At 39.8% G+C, this 16965-nt stretch overlaps 1 protein-coding gene across 3 annotated transcripts in view; it reads left to right on the top strand.

The window, feature by feature from the left end:
* The window catches only part of LOC126849779 (RNA-binding protein Musashi homolog Rbp6), a 590853-nt gene that overhangs the window by 391023 nt on the left and 182865 nt on the right, over nucleotides 1-16965 (top strand). The window contains exon 1 of one of the 3 annotated variants that reach the window (XM_050592008.1): nucleotides 11586-12491. The exons of the other annotated variants lie outside the window; for them this stretch is intronic. The gene's annotated coding sequence lies outside the window, so the exon portion shown is untranslated. Of the gene's footprint in view, nucleotides 1-11585; nucleotides 12492-16965 lie in introns of those variants that run through there. 3 annotated transcript variants of the gene reach the window in all.

Below are 16965 nucleotides of genomic sequence, written 5' to 3'. Positions count from 1 at the left end.
CATGGTTTGCTAACACGGGCTCCTGGTTTATAACGCGGCCGCTAACTCGAGTTAAACGAGATGAATGTCGGTTCGCTAATAGTTGTTACGTATTGCCACTGGAGTCTGTTTAGTCCGTTCAGGGAGAGATTTAGACGAGCAACTAAGATGAGCTCGGTGCCTCCGAACAATCTCCCCTGCTTTAATCTCGCACCCCCTCCCGCTCACTGCCATCTTATTCTCCTTCTTCGTCGAGATTAGAAGTCTCGCGCTCAGAACTTCGACGGCTGCGTTCTTGTGATGAAATTTGCGAAATGCCGCGGTTGACTTCCGTCGGTTTGTTGCTATCGCGTTTCATTTTATCCCAAGTGTTTTAAACGCGGGAGAGCAATTGGACGGGGGATTAAGGGTTGAATTAAAATTAAAAACTCGTTTGTTGTGATTTTCATTTCTATCCTTTTTAAAAAGCTTATTTTATTAATTTTTCGCTGTATAATACACAATGAATGTTTTATTCTTGATATCCCGCGGGAATTTCTTCGACCCGCCATTACACTCTTATCTCGACGAAAAATACTACGAGTAAATTAGTCGCGTTATCTGACCGTGAGCAATCTTGTGTGGGGAATTCTCGGGGGAGGTTGTCCGACCGGAAATCAGCTCTCGCGATACCGAGATCTGGATAGCCCGAGCTGAGTAGAGTGATGTAGGATATATTAGCTACGTCAGAAATTCTCCGCGAGATCCGGCTCAGGCGATCTTTCCCTTCGGTCTCTGAATGGAAGGTGCCTCTCCCGGGGATCTCTTTCCACCTCACGCGATGTATCGCAACGTCCTCTAGCTTTGCCACCAGGCTACGTCTTTAAGCGGCAACAATCCATCGAATGAATATCCATCCACTCTACGCCGATACGGAATTACGGCACGTGCCTGTAATTCGCGTCTGTATAAGTATATATTTACGCACGTGCGAATAGAGGTTGTAGCAATGCAACTCGCGATCTTTAATCACGCGTTTGCCTAACGCCGAGAATAAGCCGGAATCTCTTGGTGAGATAGAAAGAGAGATTGGGAGAGGAGGCAGGAAGGAGGCGGAGTTCCGGAGCTCATCAAGGTAATGCAGCTGGGATTATCCCGTAACCGAGTAGGTTCCTGACGAAGGGGCAAGGAGCACTGACACGACTCCGGGGGAAAGAGCGAGCCTCTCACGATCCGGTATTAGTTGATCGTTTGATCAAGAGCCCGTTGAGATTTATAGCCACCCCTGACACGCTTTGTGTCCACTCGGCGGATAGGCAGCGTCAGAACTGACTAACTGATTCGTTGAGCCGAGACGTTCGCTTTGTCAATTTGTCGACAAGTCATTTGTCCAGGAAATGGAGAAAATTTCCATTATGCTTTTAAAACATAAAACACGTAAATAAAAAGAAAAAGATAATTACGATAATTTATGTTCGATAATTTATAATTTTTTATCGATGAACGATCCAAATAGATTATTCGATTATTTAGCGGATGTACCTTAATTAATTCCGATAAAATAAGTTTTACAGACGCTCGCTCGACCATCGCCAAATATATCTCCGTGGTTAATAGCTACATCGACGTCCCGACGTTCCAACGTTGCCTCGTCGTCCCGACGGGCAAGGATAAATAAGTGCGTTTAACAGATTGATTGTGTACAGGACGCTTTGGCGAGACTGGCTACGATCCAGTGCGCTCTTTCACCGTTGTTGCACCGAATATAAACTTAGTTAAGTTCATCATGATCGTCGACCGTTCCAAATTTAACCCTCTATTCCGACATGCCCCGCAATACTTTTAATCGTTTGAGTAGAATTTATGCGAAAGAATGTGATTAATACATATTGGTTTATTTTATAATTGAATTATTTTACACATTTTCTTTACAAGACTTATATCGCTGAAACATGAAAGAGGGAGGGGCTCGAAGGACGAGATAGAATGAAAGAAATCGCTTTCTAAATGCCAACGCAAGACGCTCCCTATTCTTATCTCACCCGACGACAGTTTGATTAAAATGCTCGTTGCCTTTTTGTTGCAGGTAAGAATCGAAGAGGCATTTTCTGTCGGCGGCTCGTATCGCGCATTTAATCGGTGAGTCTCTCCCGTGAGAAAGCAGCAAGGAGAAATTCTAAATTAAAGCAACTGTCTCGCTCTCGTATTTATCTCGCTCATTGCCGATCGCGAAGTCGCGTTTCGAGGGAGACGCTCTTAATTACAGAGCGGTTGATTACAACGCGTCGATCGAGGTTGCGCCCGACCTAAAAATTATCGTTTGAAAATACGCGAGAGGTTGGGAAATCAGCAGTTCTGATATCACGATGGCGAGAGTCGATATCAAATCTGAAAAATGTCACCAGCTAGACATTATTACATTAAATTTTAACTTTGCATGACGGAGCTTTCGCGAAGAGGAATTTAAAGCAATCGATATCTTTCTTCTTTAAGTACAGCAACGAGTTTAAAAAATGTATACACAAATAATGATCACCTTAATGTAATTAGAAAATTAAAATTAAATTTCTGGAAATCATATTTTAGTATTATTCGACATTATAATTCGTACATTATATATAATATCTATTATTCATGTTCGTATTTTCAGCGTGAATTTAATATCAAGTTAGAAATTGGATGCGATCTTTAATAAATTTCAACTGCATTTGATATAAACTTCACTTGATATAAGTGACGCTAAATGAAACTGACAATACGGACTAATGTTTTGCGTGACGATTTTATCTTTCTTCGCGTTTTCTCTTTGTTGACGATCAGCGATATATTCTGAAAAGAAAATATAACATCAATTAATAATTCTTAATCTCAAAAGTAAAAAAGCGCCAATCTGCGCGCTGTCATAAGTAGTGCAATCAGACGATGCGTTCTCTTTGCGTTTTTCTTTTAATTGGCACCGAAATACATAATATATCGGTGCCATTATAGCAACCAATGTTTTGTCATTATTATACTACTAAGCGCGTATTATAATATCGAGTTACACATCGAAATATGAAATTGGTGCAACAGTGCGAGTATAATGTTACACAATGTATACATAATCGTAGACTTAGTTACTAATTGATATTTTTGAAAGTATTAATAATACACTGTACATTTCTCATAATATATTCCGCGGTGCACATTTTGCAAAAAGTCCGATTCGCTATTTCTACAATTGAGATGAGAATATTAAATTCCCTCCCTATCGTCGCTGGGAGATTGAGAGAAATCGCGCTCAAAGTCCTGATCTTCTCGAATGTGAAAACCATCATACGCAGCGGCTGTGAGGCTCTTTCGTGTCAGGAAATTCACGCGGGGGCCTCAGACGCGCGCGCGGCTGCGATGTAATATCTGAAACCGCAACCACGCGCATGTTGTCGGCCGCCAAATCCAGCGCCTCTGCTACCAGAGTGAAGGCAAGATCCATTTCGAGATATTTAAGTCGGCCGACTAGCGCGAGACGAGCGGCGCTTCTAAGATTACCAGGCAGTTTCATTATGTTTACGAAAAGTCACCGTGCCGTGCCATGCCGTGCCGTTTCCTCCGTGTATCATCGTGGTATCCCCTTTTTTTACTCTCCCTCCCCTCCCACCCCTCTCTTCGACTTGACGTCGATCCCGCTCCATCTCCGTATTCACGGTCTCTTTCGTCTTTGTGTCGCGCGGAGAGGCCCTCGAGAGCTCGCGACCATAGTCGACATCAAGACCGGAGACGAGAGCACCCGGCGAAGAACCGAGACGAGATTTCCTCTCTTCACCCTCTGAAGTTTTCTAGACGCTCGCGCGGCTGATGAGCGTGAAATAGAGTCGATACCGTGTAACGAACGCGGGATTCTATCGCACGCGTGTTACTTTCCTCTTCTTTTTTTTTTTTTTGAGATTGCTTACGCATCAAAATACATCTGACCAATCAGATTTCCATCTACGATCGAATTTCATTCTTGATTGACGGGATAGCTGAAAATTGTACGTGTAATCACATGTCTTGAATTTGATTGCTTCCGAGCGAAAGATATACACAGTTCGCGCTATCAATACGTATATGACGGACTCTATTTGTGTATTTTCATTATTGATGTTATGTTATTTTAATGTGATGAACGGTTTCAATTTGTCTTTATTGATCGGCGCTTTTAATTATTCGCGTTTGATGCATTATTGAAAGCATTTATAAGATACTTTGTATATCGCGTCGAAGACTAGATTTGCAATATATAATATTTTGTTGCAAGATAGATGTAGCGAGCGATGCAATTTTGAAAGTTTATGTAAAGTGTCGATTTCACATGATTTATTATCAAGATGTAAGTGAAATATTTTATACGTTCCTACGTAAATAATCATACAAAAAAAAATTGTTCTCTTGGTCAAACGCGAGTAAGTGTACTTAGAATGGAATCTGATGACAAAGATTGCATTTTGTACCTACGTTCCACGACTATTCCGAGAGTGCGCTATTTTATACTCTGTCGTACTTTTGTCGAAAGAACCGTAAATCCCCCGAGTCTGATCCTCTTACGATCAACGTCATAAGAGGTGCGAAACGAGCAATATCCACTTCTTAAAGGTTTACACGAATAGAAGGAATTTCGCTTTCTTGCAACAGTATCTGCACGAGCGTAACATTTCTGTAATAGATTTTTTTTCTTTTTGGATTCTCACCGCGCAGCGTAATAATCCAAACTTTGCAAATCTTGACAACTAAAATATGTCATATCGCGTTATGTCATATAATGAAGTACGTAAATTCTACATTTATTAGATTTTATTATAAATATACTAATTTTAATTAATACGTTATATAATCTAATATAATTAAATACTTAAGAAAAGTATATATTTTATTAATTAATATAAAATATTTTATTAGTTAATATAAAACGTTACGTTTCCTTCTAAACACTATTAAATACACGCTGCAAAATGCAGATTAATTTGCGCAGACGAATGCTACAACTGTTTACATATTCTGGATAATTTTCTTCCGTACACGTGGATCTTAATATCACGCGAGTAAGCGACGTCGTCGGATTAATCGAGCACATAGCGTCGCATCGGTGGGCATATTACGCGCAAACCAATCTAACGACCGAGAGTCATTACCGAGCTTCAGAGAACCGAGATACTATGGGCACACACCTGCGTGTACATTTGCGCAGAGTTACCTTCTCCACCCTTCCTCCCTTCAACGACACCTCCTCCTTCTCATCCTGTCTTTAAGCAAACGCGCGAGCGACGTTGCTAAACTCTGTCCTACATAAATGCTTCTGACGCGTTCTACTAATCACGTGTTTGCCAACTACAATCATTCGCTATTTCTCCAGCATTCGGATGCGATGGATCGGTCGTAATTCCTTCCTCTTTGCCGAGAAAGAGGATCTCGCTTTGTGCAATTTTTGCAAAGTAAAAGAAAGTTTAAAAAAAATTGTAAACAAGTTCATGAAAATGAAAGAATAAATACATAATATTTTTGGATAAATTTATAAATACATTTTACTGCTAAATATATATACGCATTATTTCAATTTCAAATTCTATATTTATACACCAGAGCGATAGAATTATTTAGTTTTAATAAACACTAATTCATCAACAAGAATCATATTATATGGGTATTATATACATAAATATGAATTGTTTAATAGCCTAGTGATTAAGATTATTATCGATGATAATCATATAGATAATTATGTCAAATTTATTAGGAAAATTTACTTCTCTATTAAATTGACTAGTGCATAATGAATTTCGTGTTAATTCAATACAAAACTGTATAATAGAGTTTTTCTAGTAATTTTTCTCTGGAATATCGTAAAATGAATTAAAATAGAAATGAATAGAAATATTATTAAATAACCTTTATTATGTTTATTATATAAGTTATGTAAATATGCTATTTTTCATAAATCCTAATATTTATTATTTTTTTATAAAATAAAAGAAGGCTTCATTTATGTTAATTCTACATTAAAATAGTTTTTCACATAGTCGCTAAATGCCTTCTCATTCAATGAAACCGCTAAGCATAATTTTTATCGATAAGAAGTCTTACATCTTGGTATTGGTATGAAGATGGTAACTCTGTCTTATTAATGTCATTAATCACTGGATGAAAAACCGACCATCGGGAAGAGAAAAATAAGGGCGCGCTGGAAAAAGGGAGGAGAATCTCGTAAATTTATCGCGCTGGCGAATTTTTCCGAGTACTTTTTCGCGAAGGCGAGAGTAAAACGCTACTGAGCATCGCATCGTATCGTTTCGCCGCAGTTTCTCGGCGATTTTTTTGCAGATTTTACTCGGTTCTCACGATCGAGCAAGGAACTAGCGCTGCTACCGAAGCGAATCCGGGGCCTTCTGTCCTCGATAAAAATTCATTTCCTTCCTTTGATTTACGCCAAGTACCTCGGCCAATTTTGCAAGACGCGGCCCTTTCCCTCTCGTCCTTGCCTTCACTTTCTTCTCGTCGTCCTCGTGAAGTGAATGAGATAAATGCTTGGGAAACGCGAGACGTTCTTACGACCTAATACGAGGATATAAATTTTTGCGCGAGATTTGCGAGTAAGATTTTGGCGAAAGGCGATTTCAGTCTTACAAGCTGAATTTTCTAGGGCATGAAATCTTGACGAAATGCGAAGTCGCCAAGAATAAGACTCAACAAACAGTAAGCAGGCTTAGTCGAAAATCTGTTATTATTATTGAAAAAAATAATAACTTTTTGGAAACGATAAAGATAATTTTGGAAGAATATTGTATTCTTTTTTCATCGTTATATGTAGTTTTCTATTAGTATTATTTTTAATTAACACTACATCCTTTTTTTATAATTATTTATTAAGATTACGTAAGAAAATTAATTAAAAAAATGGTTTTAATACTTTTGAAATTAGTAAATTAAAAATAAATTGTTTAATACACATAGTTTGCAAACTTGAAAAGTAAAGAAATAAAATATAGATTTTTATTTTATTGTGATGTGATATTTTGTAGGCACATATATATTTTTTACGTGGAACATTTTCTCTCTCTCTCTCTCTTTCTCTTTTTCTTTTTTGCTTTCTCTCATTTTTCACAACTTTTACGATCATATGTTCTATCATTTTTTTTTTCCTAATCAGACTGCCCAGAGTATTTACTTCTAATTAAAGTTTATTTTGATTGTAATGTAATTGTGACTATTTATTATTTTGTAAGTGGTTAAGGTCACATCCACAGATTTTATCATCGCCTTAAGAAAAAGGAGGGCGCGTAAAACATTGTCAATATCGATTAAGACTTATCTCTGGAGACTCTAAGACTCTACGGCGGACAAGCTCTTCTCGGTGATGTGTAGCCGCTGGGAGGATCTTGAGGGTCGCTGATGGCGCAGTAGCTCGTTTTCGTGCGCCCTATTAATTACGAGGCAACGGCTCGCGTGATTCGAGCTATTTGCCCATCCACCCCTGGCTTTCTTGATCCCAGCCATTCGCGTTTCTTCTCCCTTCGATTCTTCTTCTTCATCTTTTTTTCTCTCTTTTTCTCTCATTCTCTATGTCTGACTTTGGAAAATTCTTTGAACGAATTGTGAGCAACTGATGTGAGTTCGGAGTGAATAAGTATTTAATAGGGGGGACGGGGAGAAAAATTGAGACGAGGAAAAGACCTACGAGCGGAGAAGGGATAAAAGTCCTCACGCCCTTCGAACACGTCGAACGTCTAATATTTTAGAAAAGTTTTGAGTTCCTCATTCTCGGCTTCTCAGGTTTTGCGGAGGTGAGGAAGGAGATGGAGGAGGATGCGTCGAGAGAATATCGAGAAGCGGTTTTGAGATAGACAGGCGAGGTGGGTCGTCCGGGATGAGCCATATTGCGGGGAATAAGTATATCGAGCTCCCGAGAATCGCGACCAAAAATCCCGGCGACGTCATGCGGGAAAGAGCGAACTGGGTCGTGGAAGAGTTCCTACTGCGGTCGAACGGCGTAATCGAGCGATCCCCTCCTCTCTCTTCCGACTCCCTTTCCCTCCACAGTGCGCATCTTGCATGCGAGTCTCTGAAACTCGGCTGCTGTTCGAAAACACGTTGCCCTTGTACTGTCACCGAAACAAATACCGATTGTGAGAGGCGGGTTAAAAGGGATTGAAGGCTGCATCGGCATTTTCTTTCTTCGATATCGAGAATACGAATTCACTCATCGATTCCGCGATCGAATTAATGGTACTTTTTTATTTAATCAGTTTCAATGTTGCAATCCTGAATATCTGAGAATTTTGAACTAAAGTGTAGACAATGAAACTAAATTTTTTTTAGCAATTTTATTTTTTACTTGATCATTTAGTTAATTAGATTTGAAAATTTATTTGCAAAATGGAAAGGCAAATTATTTTTATATAACACAAACGATTAAAGAAATAGACATTTAAAAGATACTGCAAATATTATAAAAGAATCAACGTAAAATAATTGTTACAAATATTTATTATAGAATTTAAATATGAAAAAATTGTTAACTAAATATTTTATATTAAAAATGTTGTATACAATATAAAAAAAAAATTTGGTTAAATTTGTTAAAAGAAATATTCATAGTATATGCTAAGATAATATTTGTTAAGATATATTATGAAAATATCAATATTTTTGTCATCAATATTAAATGTCAATAATTACGTATGTTATTTGAAAGTTTGAAATTAACCATATGAAGCAGACTTTTCATTTCTCATCGTGATAAGAGCGAGAAGCATTTCACTTAGAGAGATTCACGCAACTCGTACATTCAATTGCGTTAACATCTCGTCGATCTGGTCACCGAGAGGAATATACATTGACCGTATAGCACCCCAGGAAAGGGCGGACCCTCCCGTGTGGCGCGATAACTCAGTTACGTGCCAATATCATGATTACATGTCATCCTTGGCAGTCGACAGCCTCTAGAGTAATGATTATTGTGGGATCATCGAAGCGGTTACGGGATCACATTGACTGGCCGAAATCTCGAGGCCAGTGAATAATCCGTCATTCGCCCACTGCTAACCGTTTTCGCGGTAATGCACTGTTATTACATCATAAATATGGACCGCAATGATATGATAATGGAGTTAGAAATAAATTTCAAATTTTCAATTGAAAATTATTAACGTGATTATTTATTAATTTGCTATTCATTGTAGTCCCAAGTTTCGAAATTAATTTTTGTAATTCTTTGTATCGAAAATTATCATATTTAAAAGTGACAAGTTTATAATTATGTAATTGAAATCAATATATCTGTGTCAACATACTCACATACACACACGCGCGTGTTAAAACATTTAATCAATTATACTATAATATAATTGATTAAATGTTTTAACATTTGAGTTATATTATTTCAAAAATAAATAATGCATTTTTCTGTCATATTCGTAGATAAATGTGGAAAGAAAATAAGAATGTGAATAAAATTATTGTTGATGATAATTAATGTCGATGAAACCGATTTTTTTTTACATGTATTTACGTGACATAATAATATTGAATAACTTTTTCAACTATATATATATATATATATATATATATTACGTAAAATAAGATACTGAGACAATATAAATTTATATACTAACGTGACAAAGTCGATAAATTCCGAGGTTATCTTCAGCGTTATCTTCCAACATAGAGACGTCTGTACGCAGCCGGTGCAAGGATATTGCCAGCCATTGTAGTCGCGTCTGTCGTACGACAGAAGGAAACACGCGCCAATGCGGTTTTCCCGCCAAGTTCATTCAGCGTCTCGCTTTGGATGCAAGCCAAATGCACGCGAGCAAGCAACGCCCGCCTTTTCCCTTTCCCCTTCGACTCTCTCTGGAAGCGCCGCCATCCAAGTATTAGGATATCCCGTTCTCGCTAGTGTTTTCGACGTCTCTCTCTCCCGGCATGACAGACAAACAAACCAAACAAAACATTCTTATCTTCCCCGGTGATAACGAAAAAAAAAAACCGTAATATCGATATCGGTACACGTACTTCCCTAGAAGCCACTTCCCTTCACCCAGGTTCTTACGATCAAACGGTCCTCTCGTGCGATAACGGGAACCATTCGACCATATCCGAGGAGCTTCGACGGCACATTCCATAGTGGCGATATTTCTCTAAAAAAATGGCGATTCTTATGGCAGCTTTTCTCAGCGCGAGCGCCGATCATTGCGAGAGTCCGCGTAGAGAGACCATAGTACTGGCAGTCGGCCAAGTCACGTTGCGGCTCAATGAAATCTTTCTGGGTTAGGTTAGTTCCTTCCTTCCGCGTTAAGCGTAGGATACGTTCACACCGAGACGTTAGACGTGCGAGAGAGGCGGTCCTGGCTTCCGGCCAGCCATGCAGCGGAGCCGAGGAAACAGTTGACTTTGGTATCCGACGGGAGTAGTAGTAGTGGTCAATATTGGCCGGACCGGGCTCCCGCGTTCTCGAGCGAGGTCTCGAACTACTTGGACGACGGGTCATCGCTGTTGCGTTATCTTGGCAGCTGTCGATAGAATATCGAACGGACGGAATGCCCCTTGCACCTTCATTGCGGCTGTGTCAGCTCGTTGTCGAATTTTTAAATAATTTTCTATCAGAATTTCTGTCTCTCCATCTCAATTCAAATTCCGTACTGTAATTGGAAAAGTTTTTATGCTTCAAATTAAATATATATATATAATATATATTATATGTAATGATATAACGAAATCTACTGGCCAATGGGTATAATTAATAAAAATTTAATATATATGACTTTTAAGAAACGAAGAAAAAGTAGATAAAAATTGACAGTGACACACAATTTAGTAGGAATAAATAGAAATGACGCACGATAAAATATCATCCATGATATTATAGTTTGTATAGAAAGTCTCGTCATTAGCAGGGAGTCAACTCGCGGACGCGTAACAAGTAGTCGCAAGGTTCGCAAGCAACATCCGGCGGCTCGTGCGAGCCTCTTCAACTTCCGTATTGCTGATCTCCCTCGCCTACCATCCCGCCGTCAAGCGAGCGTGGCTTGGCGCAGGCAGTCAGACAGTCAGCCTCTCCTCCTGGCATTAAGTATTCCCGTTGGGTCGGCGTGGCGAGAAGGTTTTGTGGGCAGAGGGGGAGGATTGCGGGAGGGGAGAGGGAACGAAAGCGGCTCGGAGCAGCGTGGCGCGTCGGTCGATGCTGGGGTGTGCTTGCTGGTGAAGGAAGGAAGGAAGCGAACGAGAAGGAGAGGAGCTCGGAGGGGGAAAAGGGAAGCTCTTTCCTCTCTCTTTCTCTTACTCTCGCGCTCCTCCGTCCTTCTCTCTCTCTCTCTCTCTCTCTCTCTTCTCTTCAGATAGCTCTCCCTTCGTCTTCCTCTGAAAACGTACTCCCCTCGAGCGACGGTAGCACCCCGGGGGCGCCTGCGCGCCTCGGAGGGGTAGCGGTCGCTCGAGGGCGGAGGACGCGAAAGAGCGGGATGAAGGGGCCCCTTCCCGGAATACTCACTCGCCCCCTCTATGAAGACGCCCCACTACGCTGCCACCCGCGCGGCTTCTCTCCACCTCCCCTCGCTACGGCTTCACTCGCCCGGGCCTCCACGATCGCCCCATTCTGTTCTCGGCGTCATAGCGTGCAGCGTTAAATCCGACGTACGGCGACGAAGAGCGCGACGACGACCACCTGCCTGTGTGCTCGCAAGTCAATCTCTCTCCCTCTTTTTCTCTCTTTCTCTCTGTCTGTCCTGGGTGTTTATCCATCCGTCTCACACCGTATCCTCCTCGTGACGTGGTAGCAGAGCGAAGAGTACACGATTCGTCTGAAACAAGATTACCGGTAGCATTTCGAGCAGACAGAAGTCGATCGCTGATTGAGGAAAAATCTGTCAGCAGAGGGAAAACATTCGATTTTACTCCAGTGGTCCCGTCACGTTCGCGCGTAACGCCGAAGATTCGACGATCGTTTCTAGTGTCTTCCGCATCGCGAAAAAAGTGTACGTTTGGCGCGAGTACCGATCATACGTCTGGATTATCTGTCAAGTCCAATTTTCAGTGTGAGAAAGATTTGTGAAAGCCACCGAGAGAGAGAATCGAGATTAGATCTTCCGGATCAATGGTCTACTGAACCGTCTACTCATCTAGTCCGTTGTAAAAAGCATCATCGTGAGACATTCGTTCGGCAGATTCTTCAGGATACATTCTAATTAGTGAGAATATAGCAAGATCCACGAAAGTGTGAAATCAACCTCGTACGTGTTGCACGATCGACCTCTCGCAACACGGACAACAGGTACACGCGCGTGTTGTGCTCGACAGAGGCGCGAAATCATCGCTGTCAGCTGGTTCGATCAAACGATTTGATCGAAACGTTTCATCTTCGTTCCTCTTTCGCGGAGGAAGAGCACCGCGCCGATCGCACGGCACTCGGTACACCAGTACACGGTGGTACTGAGTGACCTGCAAGCTTCCTTTCACCCGGTGATCATCGCAAGGTGTACACGACGGCGGTCACCACGTACATCACGCCGCTCATCACCCCCGAGAAGGTACGATGCGCAACTATATTTCGCAAATCCTTCTCGTCAATTTCGAGCGCAAAGCAGCCTATCTTCTCCTCGTCGAGCCCCGTTGAAGGGCTCGCGGAGCTCATGCAAGTGTCGCGGATATCGCGCGCGCGCGTGTGTGTATTTGTGTGTCGGCTTTTAATGTGTTATGTGCGTGTATGTGTGTATACTACGCCGGATGGTACAGAACCGTCTCATTGTGCGTATACGTGTGTTATGCGTAGGCGCAAGTACGAATGTGTGTATGATATATATGAGTGTGTGTGTGTGTGTGTGTGTGTGTGTGTGTGTGTGTGTGTGTGTGTAAGTACGTGTGTGCGTTGGCTGGGGGCATGTGTGTGGGTGGAGCTTGATCGTGGACGTCATCCGTCGGACAGAGGCGGACCAACCAACCGGGGTGTCGGATATTTTCTCTCCCTCCCCCCACCCACCCTTCTCTCTCTCTCTCTCTCTCTCTCTCTCTCTCTCTGTCTTCCACTTCCCCTTCCGCCTCTTCTTCCTTTTACCCCTTTCTCACACTTCATCTCTCCTGGTTCCTGTGTGCATTTCTCGCAACAATGTGCAGTGACCGAAATATTTCACGGAGATGACAGCGAGCAACTTCGCCTCTCTTGCGATTCGGCCGCGTTGTTCTCGAAATCTTTGTCGACTTCCGTTCTATCCACGGCGATACGTAGATGACGTTTATTTTTCCTCGCGGATATATATGTACTCCTACGATACTCGAGACAAATTTCCACGGTTCACTCGTACAGACGGCTCGTATGGACGAATTGGGTTTCCATTTAGATACATCGTTACCTGTCCACTACTAAATGCAATTCAAATCGTTCTTTTCATTGACTTTTTAAAATGTCACAAGATTAATGAAGTACGAAGCTTTTATCACTCGAAAATCACATAGTCAACCAACTTCTTACTTTAAGATCTTTGCGGGAAAAAATACAATTTTTATTTTCATGTTTAGCTGGCTAACTTGAATGTTCGGTGCAAAAAAAAAAAAAAAAAAAATAGAACAATTAATTTTCTTGAATATTTGATACGAATAATCTTTTACAAAAGCCACCTTTATATATATAGTACACATTTTTCTGTCACTTTAAATAATATATTCAATGTCTTCACCGAAAGTGAACCAAATTTTCGTTCATATTAATTTTTATTTATATTGACTCAGGAATATATTATTTTTGCAAAATTAATTTTTGATTTATATCATTCAAACTCGTCAAATTTAATTGCTGTCTTGGGATTCTTGCATATGGATCACAACTACGTTAAATCTGAAAGAAATTATTTCTTTTTTTTTATTATTAGAAATGAAGCTATCGAACATTATCCCCATTTTATTAAAAATATTTTAATTTTTTAATTTTTAACATTTAATATTAAATGGTAAGAGAATATAAGAATTTGTTTTTTCTGTTGATGATTAAGAGAAATATTCCGTATGAAAAGCAGAGAAACTGCCTCGTAGAAAATAATCATAAATAATGTCATGCTAGTAAGATGATTGTAATGAAACTTTTCCAATGAAGAATATTATTTATTCGAAAGCGATATTTCTAAGAATAATGTTGCGAAATAAATGAACAAGCTCTTTTATGCTTGACTGCTAGTGGCATTTCGAGCGATATCCGAAAGGGTCGGTTAATTCTTTAAATAAGTAGCGCGCGTAGTAATAAAGATGAAGTTTCCGAGGGTATTACGGCTTCTTCGCGCGCTTTTAATAATCTCGCCGCGTCGGTGCGTCAAATCGCATGAAAGAAATATTAATGGAATTAATAAGTTGAGTAGTCTAACGCGGATGATGGTAAGAGAGAGAACTAGAGAGAGAGAGAGAGGGGGGGGGAAAGGTAAGCGAGCGCTATTTCCCTCTTGCGCGCGCGAGCGCTCCGGTTTCTTATTAAGGACTCTCCACCCTCCCATACAAACTTATTATCTTAAGTCCTTCGCTTCTCGAGGCAGAACGATAACGAGATCGTTACTTTCGAAGCGCCTTGTGGCAACCGTCCAGCAGGACTTGCCTTCGTCTCTTTTTTTTCTTCTCTTCTTCTCTCTCTCTCTCTCTCTCTCTCTCTCTCTCTTTCTCTCTCTTTCTCTCTTTCTTGCCGTCTGTCATTTATCTGTGTTCATCTCTATAGCTATTCGCATTGATCCTTCTGTCATTCCTAGTTTCGAAATGTCTCTTTATGATTATTCGATATCAATCGCATACATCCACAAATTGATATTATCAAATATCTGTATTACTTTCGAACTAGGTTCTTTTGTCCTTTATATTTTCTTTTCTTCCTCTTTGTAATCATTATTTTTATGAATCATCGTTTTTTCATAAATACGTCTCGTATTTAATTTAGTTGTATAGATACAAGATTTGCAACAAGTATCGTAATTGCGAATAAATGGAATCGGAAGAAGCATTAAATTTTAAATTAAAGTTAGTACTACTATTTGTTTCACTTTACTTACTTCTATTTATGCTACTTATACTAATTCTGATTTTTTCAATTATCTAGAAAGCAGTAGTACATCCTATAATTATATACTTTCTATTATGTAAATTGTCAAGTCAGAGTTTTTCCAGTTAACTTCCTGATATTATATTATATTGTATGATATTATGTTCTATAAAAAATTGTGTTGTGGAATGCACAGGATAAATTCTATTTGAGCTTATCTTTTCCTATTCGATTATAGCCAGGCATTTAAATAGAGTTCTTAAAACTTCCTGCCACGTAGACGGAAATTGCGGCAACACATTGTCACGCGAGATAATCGTCACACGGACGATCCATCTACCCAGTTCTACCCTTATCTCCACCGCCTTCACACTCTCCCCTTTCGCTGACCCATATATCGCATTGCGTTGTAAAATTCATCGTTATCTGAAATACAATCTCCACTTCAAAATGTGTGTGGCGCGATTTTACAACCTCACTCGAGACGTCTAATATCTTTTTAATATCGTGGGCGTAGATCTGCAACGTGAGACTCGCGAAACAGGAAAGATAAATATATTTTATAGCAGTCAATTATATATATGTATATATTTTTTTTTTTTGTTAAACATAGTTATTACATTTCCATCTCTTTGACGAGGAACCGATATTTTCTAATAAAAATGTGAGTTTTGACAAGATGGATGATAAAAATCGATAATGTTTCGGAAAAACAACCATCATCACAAATGCAACTCTTTTGTATCAATTATTCATATTTTTGGAATATCGATATTCCCTCTCCTCTGTTATTTTTAATTGTTTTGCAGTTTTTAACGTGTGAAAAATGACATAACGTATCTTTGAGAGATAGAACGATGTGTTTTCATTTTTCCGCGTAAATGTTGTGCAGTTGACAAACGCTAGCGTTTCATATGGAAGAGATTTTGGATTTAAAGCGGCAATAACGAAACGCGTTATTACGCGAACGAAAGCCTAAACTGCGCCCCTTTAAAGTTTGACGCGTTAGGATGGCAGAGGGTCATTTTCCGTTGAGCACCCCATAGCGATGCGCTTCTTCGGAGACAGGATTTGATTGCTCTTCGCCTTTTCTTGAAGACGATGTAGAGTCTTCTTCTTCTTCGAGATATATAGCAAAATGCCAAAGTTTCCGGTTTGACGACTATGACGATGCACTCTTTATATTGTCCAGCAGCATCGCTTCCCGAGGAAAGTCCGAGTTACTCGTTTCGTGAATGGCAAAGGAAGTAAGCGGATTTGATAGTCGCTCTGATTTCATTTTTGAAAACATGAAGCGACGAGGAGAAGAAGAAGACAATGAAAAACCTTAGACAAGAACTCTTACAGGAGATATTTAATTTAAAAATTGTGGAAAAACGTGGTAATTTTATGAAAACAGAAAAAAATTATGCCTATATATTTTTATTATTTTAGCACACATTCTTAAAGAAATTGCAATTTTTTGTAATATTGTATTGCAAGTAACATAACAGAATACGTGACCTATTGTAAAAATATATTTTTCGCAAACTAGTTTGGAATAAAAGTATACAGTAAAAAGAGAATGGAAGATAAGTGCATCGATGAAGAAAAAATTAAATGGTTGCCGCGAAAGGCACGGTTGTTTACATCGAAATGCTTTTAAATCCGGGATGGCAGCACAAGCAAACAGCCCTCGCGATTCTCAGGATTTTCTATACAAATGCATGGCCACAATCCCTCTCTCCTGCCGCCAACAAACGGCCGAGATGTAAAAATACAATAGGTGACTCGCCGAACTGCTTTAAACTACTTTCGATATATGCCATGAAGTGCTAATGTCCACGTATCTGTATTTCCGAACACTTTATGCTTCTATGTGCAAATAAGAGAGAGAGAGAGAGAAAATGCAGAATTAGTCAGATGTTAGTGCAACGTATTCAAATAAATAAAAGAAAAACAAAAACGTTAAATTTAAAATTTCGATTTCTCGACAATTGATTTTTGTCATAGAC

Source organism: Cataglyphis hispanica, chromosome 5 (assembly GCF_021464435.1).
Source record: "Cataglyphis hispanica isolate Lineage 1 chromosome 5, ULB_Chis1_1.0, whole genome shotgun sequence".
Classification (NCBI taxonomy): domain Eukaryota; kingdom Metazoa; phylum Arthropoda; class Insecta; order Hymenoptera; family Formicidae; genus Cataglyphis; species Cataglyphis hispanica.
Note: the sequence above shows the minus strand (reverse complement) of the source record. Positions and strands in the feature narration are given on the sequence as shown.